Source organism: Pieris napi, chromosome 12, assembly GCF_905475465.1.
Source record: "Pieris napi chromosome 12, ilPieNapi1.2, whole genome shotgun sequence".
Taxonomy (NCBI): Eukaryota; Metazoa; Arthropoda; class Insecta; order Lepidoptera; family Pieridae; genus Pieris; species Pieris napi.
Genome location: NC_062245.1, coordinates 12,836,022 through 12,851,659, shown reverse-complemented (window position 1 = coordinate 12,851,659; position 15,638 = coordinate 12,836,022). Strand labels below are relative to the sequence as shown.

The window sequence follows — 15,638 nt, the reverse complement described above, 5'->3', positions numbered from 1 at the left end:
AGGTTTTCATTCAACTGTGTCTGTTACACGGTAGCAGAGGGGTTTGTTTTAGGAAGCAATATACCAAGAACACCTTGTTGTTAGAGATTCAATTGACTTAGTAAATTCACGTATAAATGAAAGCAATTCAAGACAATAAAATAACATCGAACAATTCTGAAACCGTGAAAATGTTAAACAAATTGTACATCTTAATAGAAAAACATTTATACCTTTTGTTTACTACTTACGCAATTGTAAAAATAAGATATTGAAGCAATTTGTTGGCGTCGCCCGTGTCGAACCGCACTATGGGCTATTTAAAAGTAAACTGTGTACAAGGTAAGCTAGTCTCATTAAAATTAACTGACACAGTTTTACTTCATTATTAAAACAGTCTTAAACCAATAAACGAGGAAAAGACGTTTTAGGAGATCCAGGAGATTTGGCTGCTTCGTGGGCCGCTTACTGAGGCTCTAACCTACCTTTAAAACAGCATGTGATTTGTATATTTAGAGTCCCTCAGTTTAATTAAAGACCTAACTTAAATCTAAATAATATAATAAAAAAATGAAAGATGCTATAACAACGCGTACTTTTTAATTCAGGCGAAACAAGACCAGGCTAAATCTAGATAAAAAGCAATAAAAATTCTTCGTCTGTATCCTAATAAAACTCGACCTTAGCGGGAAATTGTTCGGAGACAAGGATCGTGGTCCTTGAGGCTGGATAGGACTTAGAGACATTTGTAAGCCGAAATGATTCAATTGCAGAGTACATTCGGCACGCAGGGTCATACACCCACATTAAATAAGGCAAAAATACACGACGCAATATTTTACTATACAATAAAATTCTAAATATTTTATTAATTAAAATACCACTGTAATAACGAGAAGAAAAATGCATGAGACGCAAATTTATGTCACAAAAAATATTATTATATTCTATTTTGCAATCGGAATTCAATTTAAAAATAAATTAATTATTTATAGTTAGTTTAATAACCTATATAATTAAAAAATAATTTAATTAAAACATTCTTATGGAAAAAACGTACGTTAATAGCGTTGCAAATAGAATATGTAGTCCTAACTCCTAGTAAGCTGGCCGATGTTGATCTTATATGACTTGTTAGCATTAAAAATAAAAGGTTGCTTTCAAATTTAAAGGCATTGAGAGAAAATAATCCTTTGACAACGACAATTTTTTATATTAATAAAAATAATTTTTCTTTTCAATATAAATTTTTTAACGTTGAAAACCATGCTTTATAAGTTTAGAATTTCCTATTCAGTGTCGCCTGTGGTGTTGGCGTGGCCGTAAACTTCTGAAACAACTTGTAAGACGTAGACATCAGAAGAAGATACAACTCCCGGATGCCAATAAACAAGACTTCTTTTCTTCTCTACTCGATGGTAATTACAGCTTACCTAAATAGCTATTGTGGTCATAGAAATCACGGGTACTTTTAATCAACTTAAAAACATTATTGCTAGTCCTCTATTTAATATTTAAATTCATAATTGCCAAACTTGTGTAAGTATATTTAGAAACAATTAAACTTAAGGCAAATTCTTAGTTTAATGAAATTTCAATGCTGCTTAATTGTGATTTCTATGAACAAACTTTGGTAAGTATGCGTATAACTCATGTAAATGATATGCATAATTAATTATTATAAGGGAATTAGGGCATGAAATATTCAATTTACTTTGATCATTTAACGAGACTTCGACACTAGCAATTGTGCTAGTAATCCAATTTGCAATAATATTCGTAATTAACTAATAATACTTATTTACTAATTGTTATTCGAGTAATTTAAATGGTAAAACACCATACTTACATATCATTTTTGTTTACTAAAACATAAGTAATGTTTCATATGTATTTCAAATCATGATTTAGGAGCGTCTAAAATTATATATGAGCTGTGGTAACCCGGATTATTTAGTTGTCGTGCTTATGACCTCCTTCCGGCCGCATCACCGACGCCCATCGGAGACATGTGATGTAATCACAGCACCCATTTCGCATTATAGTTCGTTCTTTTATTTATACCTGACAACTTCGACTTCCATAGATTTATTTAGAGTTTAATAGGAAATCCCAATGCCTCATTTGAAAACACAGCAGTAAGGTAACCTAAGTCATCGAGGATAAATTACACCAAGGACTACACATACACGAATACATAATCGCCAGTTGGCTCTTAGTGTCAAAAAACGCATTTACAATTCAGTCACACAATACATATAATATAAAGGTTTAACGCCGTGTCATGAGAAGGCTATTCCTATATATATAAAAAAGAACTTACGATACCGTTGTCTAGGCAATACAGACTCCAAGGTTTCAATAATTTTAAAAGGGTTTTCATAAGACCGATAAACTACCAAAACCATAGAACGGGAAGAAAACCCTTGCTCCTTGCCGTCCTGAAAAACTTACCTCTTACCTCAAACTAGTTATAGAAGATAATTATATCTGGTAAAAGTAAAAAGCATTGTTCTAACCGCAAAATCGGGGGCGGGTCCGCTACTTGCGAACGGCTAGAATTAGTTCCACGCTGTGGTTGCAATGCGCCTGCGCCTGATGAGATCAAGTGCATTCCTGCACGAGATACTGTTGTGCACATTACTGTAACGGACATTGCGAATACCTACTTTGTAGCAAATAGATATCATAAATATATAAATGTATGGTTAGCTTAGTCGATAAGTTAAAATAAAAAAATAATCAGTGGCGCTACAACCTCTTTAGGTCTTGGCCTTAGATTTCTGAATCTGTTTCATGATCATTTTTAAAATCTAATAGTCAAGTAGGTGACCAGCCTCCAGTGCCTGACACACGTCGTCGACTTTTTGGGTCTAAGACATGTCGGTTTCCTCACGATGTTTTCCTTTACCGAGCAAATGTTAAATGCGCACATAGAAAGAAAGTCCATTGGTGCACAGCCGAGGATCGAACCTACGACCTCAGGGATAAGAGTAGCACGCTGAAGCCAAATTAATGATTAGAGCAGTGTTGGCCTACACTGCTCTAATCATTAATTTGCTTAAAGTGAGTAAAGAAAAACAAAACTGCTAGTTAGTAGGTAGTCGATAAGTTATGCGCCAAAAACACTGCCTCGAGAAATGAAATCGTAAGAAACCGGAATGTCTAATACCTAAAATTGACGACGTGTGTCATTCATATGAAAAACAAAACATGTGAATGATATAAATGCAAATCTGAGGGACAAAACACTATCAAATAATCAGATAAGATATCACTTTAAACAGCTTCACGTTGTGAATGAAGTTTCCTTGGGAACCTTCTAATGGAATATTAAAAGGTGCATCTGTCGTTACACAACACTCAGCATGTTAACTCGGTGTTTACTTAATCTTACAAATTGCTGCTTAACAAAGGTGACAATCGCATTGTTTTGATAAAAAGTGAAAATTATGCGTGTCACATTAAAGCCGAGGTCTGCGCCGTGTTCCGTCCCCAATTCGCATCCGAGCGTCATTCTGCATGAGCATCATTCTAGACATCATTCTCTCAATCTCAACTCACTTAAACACTGGCTGGAATTTATCTAAGCGATCAACTTTCTTAGAAGCGTGGTCGGTAGTGTTATCTTTCTGACTAATTCCGATACATTGACCACTTAAGTTTCTTCCTTTTCCCGACGGGATGAAAACATTAAACAGAGAGACGCCGCCTAACATAAACCCTATAATATAAATTAAAGTTTATCCGAACTTGTGTATTAATATCATCGTCGAGGGAAGTTCTGGAAAGTAATGTCAGTGAATAACACTTAATACATAACATTATCTAAGTAGATGTATCGTGATTCCATCGGATCAAGTTCTATTATAAGATCTCATAGGCCTCTGCAAGGGTCACAATGATTAATGGAGGCGGACATGGCCAATTTGGAGGACCCTCGGCACGTGTATCGAGCCCGTTAACTTGGCTACCGCGATTCGGCAGAACGTAGCCCAAACCGCCTTTTACTCAGTCATTGATGTGGGCACATATTATTTTTAAATGTATCTACCTACCTATGCACGCCATGCTCATCGAACCACAGACCTGGGTGGTAGTGGTGAGGATGAGACATTTAGAATTTTGTACTTCATTCCTCTTGTTCCCGTTATATTTGGACAATTTGCTAATAAGGAATTTATTTAATTATTATCCAATGACATTATCGTTACGATTAAATAAAAACTCATGCTACAATGTTCATAACAAAGCCTCTGGAAAAAACTACACCGTTACTCATATAACTGTTTACTAAAGGCAAACAAAGTTTGCGAAGTAATTTTGCGATGGCTTTCACCTTTAACATGGCTCGTAACTGGAATTGTGTTCAATAAAAGATCGGATGGGATACCTAACGGTAAATAAAGATAAAAATTACTTTCAAATTAAAGTCTGATTTCCTTGTGTAAAAAAATACAGTTTCACCGAAAATCAAACACAAAGCTTTCTGATTGTACGCATTGTTCGTTTTACGTGCGTGCCTAAGTTTTATTCCAAAGTTCGAATACCAAGAAATACCTACCTAAAGTTATTACATATTACAATATGGTTAAATAAGAAATTATCAAAAAAAATTAGTTTCTAATGTGTTGATTTTTTTTGTTCTGAATAACTGAGCATTGCTAAATACGTGCTATTATGTACGTGTCTTTGCATATTTTAAATTCAATTAACACCAGAGATTGAGTAAGATTATTGCAGGTGTATATATACTCGTGTTATTGGGCCGATAAATATACACATTTCTGAAAGATAATATGTTTATTTTTTTTATTTTATGATGAAGAATATCGCAACTGCACCAATACAGTTGACCTCATCCAATTTTTTTTAGAATTAACCAATCTTTACATTTAATGGGACTACTTATCAGTAAAAAGCACAGAGCCGCGCGCATTGTCTACTCTTTGCTGCTCCATGGTGTTGAATATTGGACGCTGTCAGTGAATATTCCAAAAATTCAAAGCGTTCAAACTGTGGGTTTACAGACGTTATCGTAAGTACAGAAGACACATAATTTAATATTGACCACACATACAAAATTGTGTGTTTAAAAGTAGGCTTTTCATGTATGACATAATGAAATTAATTCCCAGAAGTGCATTTCACTGAAGATTGTCTCAGTAACGGCTTAGTTCATTAAGATAAACTCCATCCGCATTCGTAATTCTTGGGCAAGTGCGTTGTAAGTGATTATTCAACGCGAGCCTAAGGTGACATCCGGTCATTGTCATAATTGCTTCATATGGCTATCGTATTTACCTTACGGATAATGAACAGTATTATAAACACACGCATCGTTGTTTCAGGAAATGTTAACAGCATGATGTTACACAAAGTTCTATGTCTTCTGTATGCCCTAACTCGACTTAATTTCGCCGACCAGTCAGAGCACCGTTCGTTGGTGGGCATTATCTGACTATATATCTAATAATAATTAATTGAAATGGAACTTGTAGTTCAATATAGAATCTTTAATAGTAGAGAATCCTCCTCCATTACAGGTTTACAATGTACTCTATCTGACAATGTAGTTTTGTTCCCGTACACAATGAATTTTATAATAGTTTAATTATCTATAACTTCAACTATTACGAAGGTCACTCGTAAATTATTATCTAACATATTATATGTAAGTATTGCAGTGACAGTGGCACACTATTCGAGTTTCAAATATTTTTGATCACCCGTCTCTCTCGTTTCTAAAGTAAAATAAGAGACCGAGAGATCCCCTCTACTTTCTTGCACCTGCGTCTGTGCGTGCCTCTGTCCGAAACCCACTGACATACATTATGTCATCGAACTTTACATAGACCCTATGCATTATATAATAGATTACATTAATGAAATTAAAACCAAATAATTCTCGTAAATGACTTTCGCATCACAAGTCTGTATTTTTAAGCGTTTGCCTTACTTAGATTATATCTGTCCAGCCGTAATAATATTAAGGAAATTGACGTAACCGTAGAGAAAATACTATATTCTTACATAAATCACACAGTAGATAAGATATATCCCAAGATAAAGATTATAAGCGGAACATAAGATTGTGATCTAAGTGCAAAATACAGTAAACATTACTGTGTAATTACTGCACTGCGAGGTTCTGTGGGATAAGAGAAAGTGAAAGGATTAAAGATGCGGAAGATTGTACTCGATTAGTCTTGGTAGGCACACAGCTCCACGACAGAACATTATCTATCTAACCCAATTAAATTAGTTCTTTTAAATATTAAGAGGACATTGGATTCAGATCATTGGAGGTATGTTTTATTAGTTATTAGGACTACATATCTGTAATATATAATAAGAAAGAGCTGATAGGGCTTTTCGAACCTCAAAGCTAAACAAATGAGGCTCTTAAGGTTGTCGCCGCATCTGATCTATTGAATTCGTCTAATAGAGACTGCTATGTTAAGTATGTATGTTAGTTTGAGATTATGTTCCATTGTTATATGGCGTGTGCCGTATCATAGCTGGAGTAATGTCGTAGCATGACGGTTTTCCTCTTACATTACCCACCGCCGTGAGTCGTGACTCACAAACGTCCCTGTCACGAAAATTTAATGATTATAATTTCTTAAACACAACCTCTATGAAATTGTTCTCAGGTTGGTCGTGTTTTATTGGAAAACCAACAGCTTTAATCTAATACTGAAGAATATAAGAATATCGATAAGGTTTTTTAATTCTGATGCGCGAGTTCTATTTGAGGGTGGTTTCCTACAATTACTCCGCAGGTTTTTTAATTGAATCACTATTTATGTCAAAGCCTACATAAAGAAAGTGATTATTGTTTCTAACTTAAAAAAATATTGCGTACAGCAGCGACTGATTTTCGTGGTTATAATTAATATTCAAATATTAATTATAACCACGAAAGGTGGCATTTATACACTGGTGCCGTGAAAGTATGACATAATGGAATGGTAGAGGCTGCGGCTCGCGGACGCGTTCGTTTACGAAACGCTAGTCCGTCGTTACATCATATAACACAGTTCATGTCTAGAAAACTGACAAGATCAAAACCAGATCATCTTCATACTTCAACTATATAATTCCAAAACATATGTATACTGAAGAAGTGAGTTCCTTCTCTTCAACATCGTCCATAATTAGGTTACATTTGAATGTAAATTATCAAGGATTAAATTTTTAATTAACATGTTTTTTTTTTTTCAAATAAATTTATAATATATATGTACGATTGCTGGTGGCATAACCCTCCACTGATTCTCTACGAATACAAAAAACTGTTGTTGAGCTGGCGACGTGGCGTGGGCGTGAGGGTTGAGCCGTCAGAAATCTCAGAGCACACATCGCTATCTGGTCTATAATAGATATCTATGAAACATACATGTTTATTTCCATTCGCTTCAATGAGGGTAACAACGGTATTTCTATACATTGTCTTTTAACTTTATTCTAGGCTAAGATTCTAAGCCGAAACTCTTAACTAAGTAATATATAATAACTGAGGAGTATCTCTAAATATTACCTTAAGATTTATCGATCATAATGAGACAAATAGGATATATGTATTTTTAAGTTAATTTTTAGTTTTTATCATTAAATCGCAATTAGGTTTCGAAATTTGTGCTCAATTGTCTGTTTGTTGTTTTGACCTCTTGTGAAATGAAATGTTTGAAATTAAATGGCATACCCGTTATTTTGAGAGTTGTTTAAAGACAAATAACCACGAGCAATGTTCATAGTTAATTTGTACAATTGCCGTATACAAGATTTATATAATTTAAATGTTCCCTTAAAACCAAATTCTATTAGGCATATACCTACATGAACTGCGCAAAATGCGAACAATCATCGTTTTCTCCGTAAATACTCGTTATTTAGTAGGTTACATCTTACATATTAAATAGGCAGTAAAATCCTTTCAAGTTACAACTAAATCGATTAAGAAATTTCATACTGGTTTTTTCCTTATTATTTTCCTTATTGAATAAAGTCTCTCTTTCGAATGTTGCAGTGACTCACATTCCGAGAAAAGTGTGCAGCAAAATTCAAAAGCACAGCCTGCAACGACTCTAAAAAGAAGACGTACTTACACATTCACATTTTTTGAGTGTAAATAAACTAAAACTAATATTAGCGTATATCGATTAGATTTTTTTATTTAGTACTAGCATACTCGGCCAAGCGTTGCTGTGGCTAAGATTTTTGATATATTACATAGTAGTAAACTATTCATGGGAAACGGCAGGAGAACACTAGTTCACTATGCTGTTTTGGTGGTTATGCCAGTAAGTTGTAGCTTATGTGAAACGTTGGTACTTTCAACCATCTGTTGGAATTGTGACTATCAAATAATAAACAAATATTTTGCAATAAAATTATATTGCGGGTTTGAATAGAGATGTAAGCTATCCTATCTTTTAAGTTGGATCAAACTACACACGGTGTGCAAATTTGATTGAAATCGGTTCGGTAGTTTAGGAGTCCATAGCGGACAAACAACGTGACACGTAATTTATATATATTTAGATATATTCTTGGTTAAATTTGAAAAAGTGACATCTAGCTTAAGTTTATTACATAATTTATAAATGCTTGAAGTGAACTTATGCCAATGATAGATGCCGCTGTGCATGCTGCGTTGTAGTGTCAGGTTACCCAAATAGATGTCACTATAAGAAATTTTTATAATAAAGGAACACATTTTTCCATACAAACAAATTGAGGTGAAATGAGTTAATAAATTTAACACCCTTGCAAATTCATTTATACCTGAGAACGGTGAAAAGCGGCAACTATCAAAAGAATACCTACAACCGGGACGTAAATATTATAGCTAAGTTCAATTGTGTCGATTGTTTACTTTTTAGATGTTCAGAAGTATCTGAATATTTCAATAAATCTCAACCATACCTAATGTGTGCCGTGTAGCCAATGAGAAATGTATCTTTATAATAAATTCAATAAATTGGTTTAACTCACGTTATTAAACTTAATGTAAAAACCATACGTTAGCATCATATGATTTTGTGACGAAGCGGCAAGTTATGAACTAGACCTATCGGCGACATCACGGAATTTTGTGCATTGTTCAAAATTTGTTCTAATAGTATAAACTATCATACACAAATGAGTCGATCTAATTTATGTTACACGTACGATTATTTTGTGTATTGAAATTAAGTATTATTTAATGACGTACGAGTATTTGTTAAATAAAGCGTAATCGTCTTTAGAATAAAATCAAATACACTAATTAAGAAAATTCTATTTGTTGTTAGCAAATAATAATTTTCATTTATTTGTACCTATAGTTAATAAGTGTTTCTATACTTTGGTACCACTATTATCACATCACTTATTAATTCTACTAATTTTACTAATCCTAATTTCTTTATTCGTAAGACCTAAGATTAATCGGGAGCCTAAGGGATAGGCACCTGCGCGTGGACAAATTCCATAACTAATTTCGGTCACAGCGACAAATCGACTGAGAGGTAAGTAGGGCAGGGCAAGGGATAGATAGATATTTCCTTACTTTTCGCACAATAGCGTAACACAAAACGACTACGTCTCTTGTAAAAATTGTCAATGGCAACTATGCATTTAATTGTATTTTTACTACATACAATATGTTGTTTTTAGTAAAAACTAAAAAACATTATTGCGACCGTTTGGCTTAACAGATTTAATTCAAATTTTGAAAATCGTTATCACGGCGATGTGATTCCCTACGAAACACATTCTATATTATTGCATTTTCAATATTATTTAAACCAACAAACGCACTTTTACATCAAATTCAAAGGTCCAATAGAGCGATAAAAAGTGATAAGAAATTTGAAAAAGACAATTTAGGACGACGAAGATGTTTCTCTGAATTTAATCAAATCCTGTCAGACGAAATATTGTAGCTGGGTACAGAAAATGCTTCAACCTCTAGGCGCGGGCGTTGAACGCCGATGACTTTGATGTAGGGCGAGGCTTAGGTAGGCCTCACAAGGCCCACCCCACACCACCGGCCTTCGTCGAGGTGACAGACCGACGATGTATACCCATTGACATTATATATATATTATTGGACTAATGCAGTCTTTGTTAAACTATTTTCAACTTTATTGATCTTTACATGAATTTTAAGTTTTTCTAAACACTGAAAAAATCTCCTTCTATTCCATGAAACCCTATTCGCTTATATGTTTACGACGTAACAAAGTTTCAATTGAAAAAATATAAAGACCGCGGACTGTCCTCTTTTTGACACGTGTTTCGAATTCATTCAAGTTCTCTTGCCATTCTGAAAATAAATTATAGGCTTTTTGGGTCAACCTTCTTTAATTCTTCAGGGCTTGTATTTCCAACCACTTCCGGCCCAATAATATATGATCGGGATATTATATTCTTTAGGATTATAATATAAAGATTATAATATCCCGATCAATTTCGTTTTATGTAATATTATTTGCTCTGATTTGTAATAAAGATTAAAGACGAGTTCGATGGCGTTGTTTAGTTTAATATGATATTATTTTAGATAATATCATCGGTGATGCAAGTTAACCTTGATGTCACGTTGTGTGATCATTATTTCTTTGCGAGATATGTCGAAAAATGCTCAAGAATATATATATGAGGATCTAGTTCGTGTAGGTAGTTAGTTAATGCTGCATATTATTTATCACGTTATCGATATTGAGAACAGGTATAACAATAACTTGATATTGAAAAAAAAAACTAAAATTTTCAACAAAGGCGATAATAGACAAGAATAAAACGCACTAGATAACGTGCCGTGAAATATCGACTGAAACGGTCCCACCCTCCCAGCCGCCGCATTTTCAGAGGCTTTCAGACGTCCGACCCTTTTCAAGGTCGCAGACGCACGCACACTCGCACGCCACGCACATCTACCTGCATTTTATGCCCACGTAAAAATCTTACCGAAGATAAAATACAAAATATCTTAAATAATAATGAGCTATTATTTAAGATTACTTAAGGGACTCGGGCGGTCTGTTAACTCGATAGTTAAGAGTTAAGACCCTTTTATTACAACAAGGAATTATTCATTTGTCGTCACAGAAAACAAAAACAATAAGATGTACTGTACTCTGATGATGTGTAAATTTACTTAATATAAAAATAATTTATAACATAACAAAAAAAATATTTATACCCCTGGTGGGACTCGAACCCACAATCCCCGGCTTAGGAGGCCGATGCCTTATCCATTAGGCCACAGGGGCTGCGAGTATGTTTTTCAAATGGTTGATTTGATTTTCCAACTACCCCTGTAATTGTATTTTTTACACCTAAACATAGTTTCGACGTAATAAAAGGTTTTTTTTATATTTTTGAACATTACGTTACTTTTTTTTCATGATTAGAACACGATTAATATGTAAAACAGTCAATACACGTACTAGTCAATGGATTTTATAAGACTTAAAACTATATAGACACAAGTTTTTATTCAATCGTTTTTTGGTTGGCAAAAATTGTTGACGTCATGATAATGCTCCATCGAGGAGGCTCGTACTCAAGTATGCTTCAAACAGCACAGCCACATCAGAACCAGGTCATTCTTTTTTAATCGCTTTTGGTGCACTAAGATATTAAGCGACCTAAAGAATCATTGTAGTCATAAGTAGTGGATTATCTGATGGTGGCGACGAGATGTTATGTGTTTCAAAATTAAACTGCTTATCACGTTTATTGTGTATTTATCACACGAATGATGTATAGGTACATGGAATATCTGACACAATAGGTGTAGACACTTCTTTTACGCTGTCAAGTAAACATGTCTATAAATCAAGTGAAAATAAAAAGCAAATTGTTTAGAAACGTACCTATAGTCTATACCTATTAAGGTGGGAACTGACCAAAAAACTCTGTGCTCCACTTTCGCCGCCAGTGTTCACGAGATGTGATAGTGATAATGTTCCAATGATTATTGGACAGTATAAAAACTTTGGACGCAGGTCTCGATTTTGAAGAACTGTTGAATTTAATTGGACCAAAAGTACTTAAAAAAGACACAATTTATAGAAAATCATAATCATGATCACTCGCGACGTGCGACGCGTAATTACTGAACCGCGTAACAGTCAAAGGATTCGCCAAAAAACCGACAGCCGGGTGGAGCACTCAAAGCGAGCAACGAGCGGCTCGTTGCTCGCTGGTTTCCCCGTAACACGACGTACTGACTGCACGAATGCTCGCTGTGTAACATTACATTACATTACACCTCGTAACGTTGGTCAGTTCCCACCTTTAGGCATATACGTTTTGACGAATGACACTTCAATGTGATTTCAGAACACTTTGTTCGGTTCACGATAACATTAAGGTGGGAACTGACCAACGTTACGAGGTGTAATGTAACATGTAAAGGTGGGAACTGACCAACGTTACGAGGTGTAATGTAACATGTAATGTAATGTTACACAGCGAACATTCGTGCAGTCAGTACGTCGTGTTACGGGGAAACACGACGTAACACGACGTACTGACTGCACGAATGCTCGCTGTGTAACATTACATTATGGTGGGAACTGACCAATGTTACGAAGTGTAATGTAACATGTAATGTAATGTTGTACAGCGAGCATTCGTGCAGTCAGTACGTCGTGTTACGTCGTGTTTCCCCGTAACACGACGTACTGACTGCACGAATGCTCGCTGAGTAACATTACATTACATGTTACATTACACCTCGTAACGTTGGTCAGTTCCCACCTTAAGGCTTTTTTTAATCTCCAGGAAACTAAATTTAATTAAGCAATTCCTCAAGCATTCGCAGAGTCGCATTTTAATACTGGATTGGAAACAGACATTGAAAATGTATAATTACAATATAACAAGAAATCCTTTGCATTAATTATTATCTAATGCAGCAGAATTTGATAGTCGCATGTTATCTACCAAAATGCAGAAATTTACTTTCATTGTGCTGATGTAAATAGAATATCCAATCGTCTAGATGACATTGAGGCAAATAGTGAAAACTACGACAAAATCTTGCTCAACTAGTACATAAACATAATATAGAATTTATGGCTCTTTTAGTAATTAAGTACTATATTTTGAAACAGCAAGCTCTCCAAATAAGACGTAAATAAGACTGTTTTCCTCCGTTGTAGGTGTCTGGAAGGAGTGTTGAGTGATTGAAATGCGGGTCCGACGTTTAACATAATCTTGTATGCATTTGCGCTGGTTACGTGGACCAAAGATAAATATCATTGTGAAATTGGCAGTTACTTAAACTAAGAAGTTGCTTTTAATGTGTAATTAAAATATTTTTTAAACTTATTTATTGTTAATAATTATGTATAATATTATTCATGATATTTATTTAAAAAAACTTATTCAAACATTAATTTCATGTTCATTAGCGAATTATTATTTATAATTGCAATGAAAGCATTGTAACAATGAAATTACAGAGTTATATTATCTGAGATTAGGACGACTCGAATACAGCGATATGTTTCGTCTCTAAAATGGAGATTTATAAGATAACTACGTATACAATATATAAAGCTTCTTGATTCGTAGGTACAAAAGAATAGAATTGGTAAGCCAGGAAAGCGTTAATCCCTAGTGTTAAACCTATCGCGGGGATTTGCCACGCAGTTAGCATTGGAAATTATAGTATTGATATTCTGTATGTGCCCAAGACGTGTCCGTTCGTTTTACATGTGTGAATGATTCACTCGCACTTAAACCAGTGGATAATAAGACTTTTACTTAAAGAAAAGAGGCGAACAGACACCAGGCACAATAGAGTTTTAATACACATAATATATATTTCATGCAAGAATCAGTATCAAATTCAAAAGCAATATCTTTGATCTACGTATGTGCATACACACAAAAAATGTGTGTTATAGAGTCAAGTTATAGATTTTAGCAAATTGTTCATCATTTTGAGTTTGACAAACATATGGTACCTACCATAGATATCTATTTGAATTAATTGTATGAATTATATTCCCAACACCGTCGTGATTTCATACATTTAAATTAAATTTTAATAATAACTTTAAATTCATAAAGCGTAAACAACATACGAACGATAAATCATTTTTATTGGTTGATCCTAAGTTTTTGTAGTTTAAAATTTTGTTGTAAAAATAAAATTTAATTCGACGCCTCAAGAGCATTTTATTGATGTACCTGTTAGGGTTTTATTGCGCCTCATGCAATATTAAAATGTTTATATTTGAGAATTTTACGAGTAGGTACTTATTGAACTAACACTGCCTTTGGACAAATTAATGAAACATATTCTTATCTATTATTGCATATGTACTTTGATAAGCGCCCGAGTAATAGCTCGTAATTCAGATTTTATTCTAGTGAAATAGGATGAATACTGACGAATGTGCAAAGCCTGATACGAAGCCTCTTGTTCAATTACTATATATTTTAAAAGATAGTGCAAATCCGCTGTCATTTACATAAACGATTTGTCGAGTTACGCTACAAGAGCCAAGGCCATTCCTAACATCTCCGCTTAAACAAAAGTTGATTAATGACTCAACATTAGGTTGTTAAAGATCTCATTAGAATTGCATGAAACAAAGCCACAGGGATTTAGAAGCCTCCAATAAATCATGTCATATCTGTGTTTAAGGTCTTTACTCAGCTAACAGGTTTGTCTTTGTCTTCAGCTTGAAGTTTTTTAATCATTAAAAAGATCAATCAAAAGTTTCAAATGTGGTCTAGCAATAAATCTTTTAGGTATTGAATCAAACAATTGACGATCCAATTAACAGAAAGACAATTTAGTTAATTACGTGATAAAATGATGAAGTGTTCCGACGTTTTACGTACAAGTTATGTACAAGTTACGGGTAGAAGGATCAGTTAAACATTGAAACATGGAAAGAGTATTAGAAAATGTCGCCGCTGACTATGCTGTTACAGTGTATTTTTGTAGTTAAAGCGAGTAATTGAACAGACTCTCTTTTAGCTGAAAATCAGGGATCGTATGACCTAGAACATAAAGAGAGGTTAGTCGACTGGGGCCAGACGTGGGTGGGGGAGGTTTTGCATCTCAAGGTCACTCTTAAGCTACGTTAACTTCGTAAAATATATCTAGAAGTCCTTTCAGCGTTGTACTTAGAACGCCCACAAACCATCCTACGCCAAAGCACATACGTGGGACGTGGGTTAGTAATATTCGGTAAGGTTAAACTATGTAGTTTACACTATACGTAGAGTATTGTTAGGATTAGTAAGACTTTAACAAGAGAAAAACAAAAATTTGTTAAATTGTGTTTTATAATTCCTATACTTATGCCACACGTCCTGTGAACTGAACTTGAGAAATGAAAAAACTAATAATGGTATCATTATATGATTGTTAAAATATTAGTCTTTCATACTGGCTATCGCTACGTAGCCGCTATAAGGTTTTACTAATACGTTGCCTCTATGGACTGTCTGCCCCGCGAGTAGACCTCTGCTGATGCCAGTCACAGGGGCCTATATTTTCAAATAATATTACCTAATATCCGATAGGCGAGTTCAAGGTTTGTATTGCTAAAACAAAACGCATCCCTTTGCGCTTTTATCAATACCGTGGGCTGTAGCGCCGCCTGCCGGCCGGCGGCAGTGACGCTCCGGCCTCC

General features: G+C 34.6%; 1 non-coding gene across 1 annotated transcript; it reads right to left on the bottom strand.

The window, feature by feature from the left end:
* Positions 1-11,170: 11,170 nt before the first annotated feature.
* Positions 11,171-11,243, bottom strand: Trnar-ccu. The gene has a single exon. It is a non-coding gene; the product is annotated as a tRNA-Arg (tRNA).
* Positions 11,244-15,638: the final 4,395 nt, after the last annotated feature.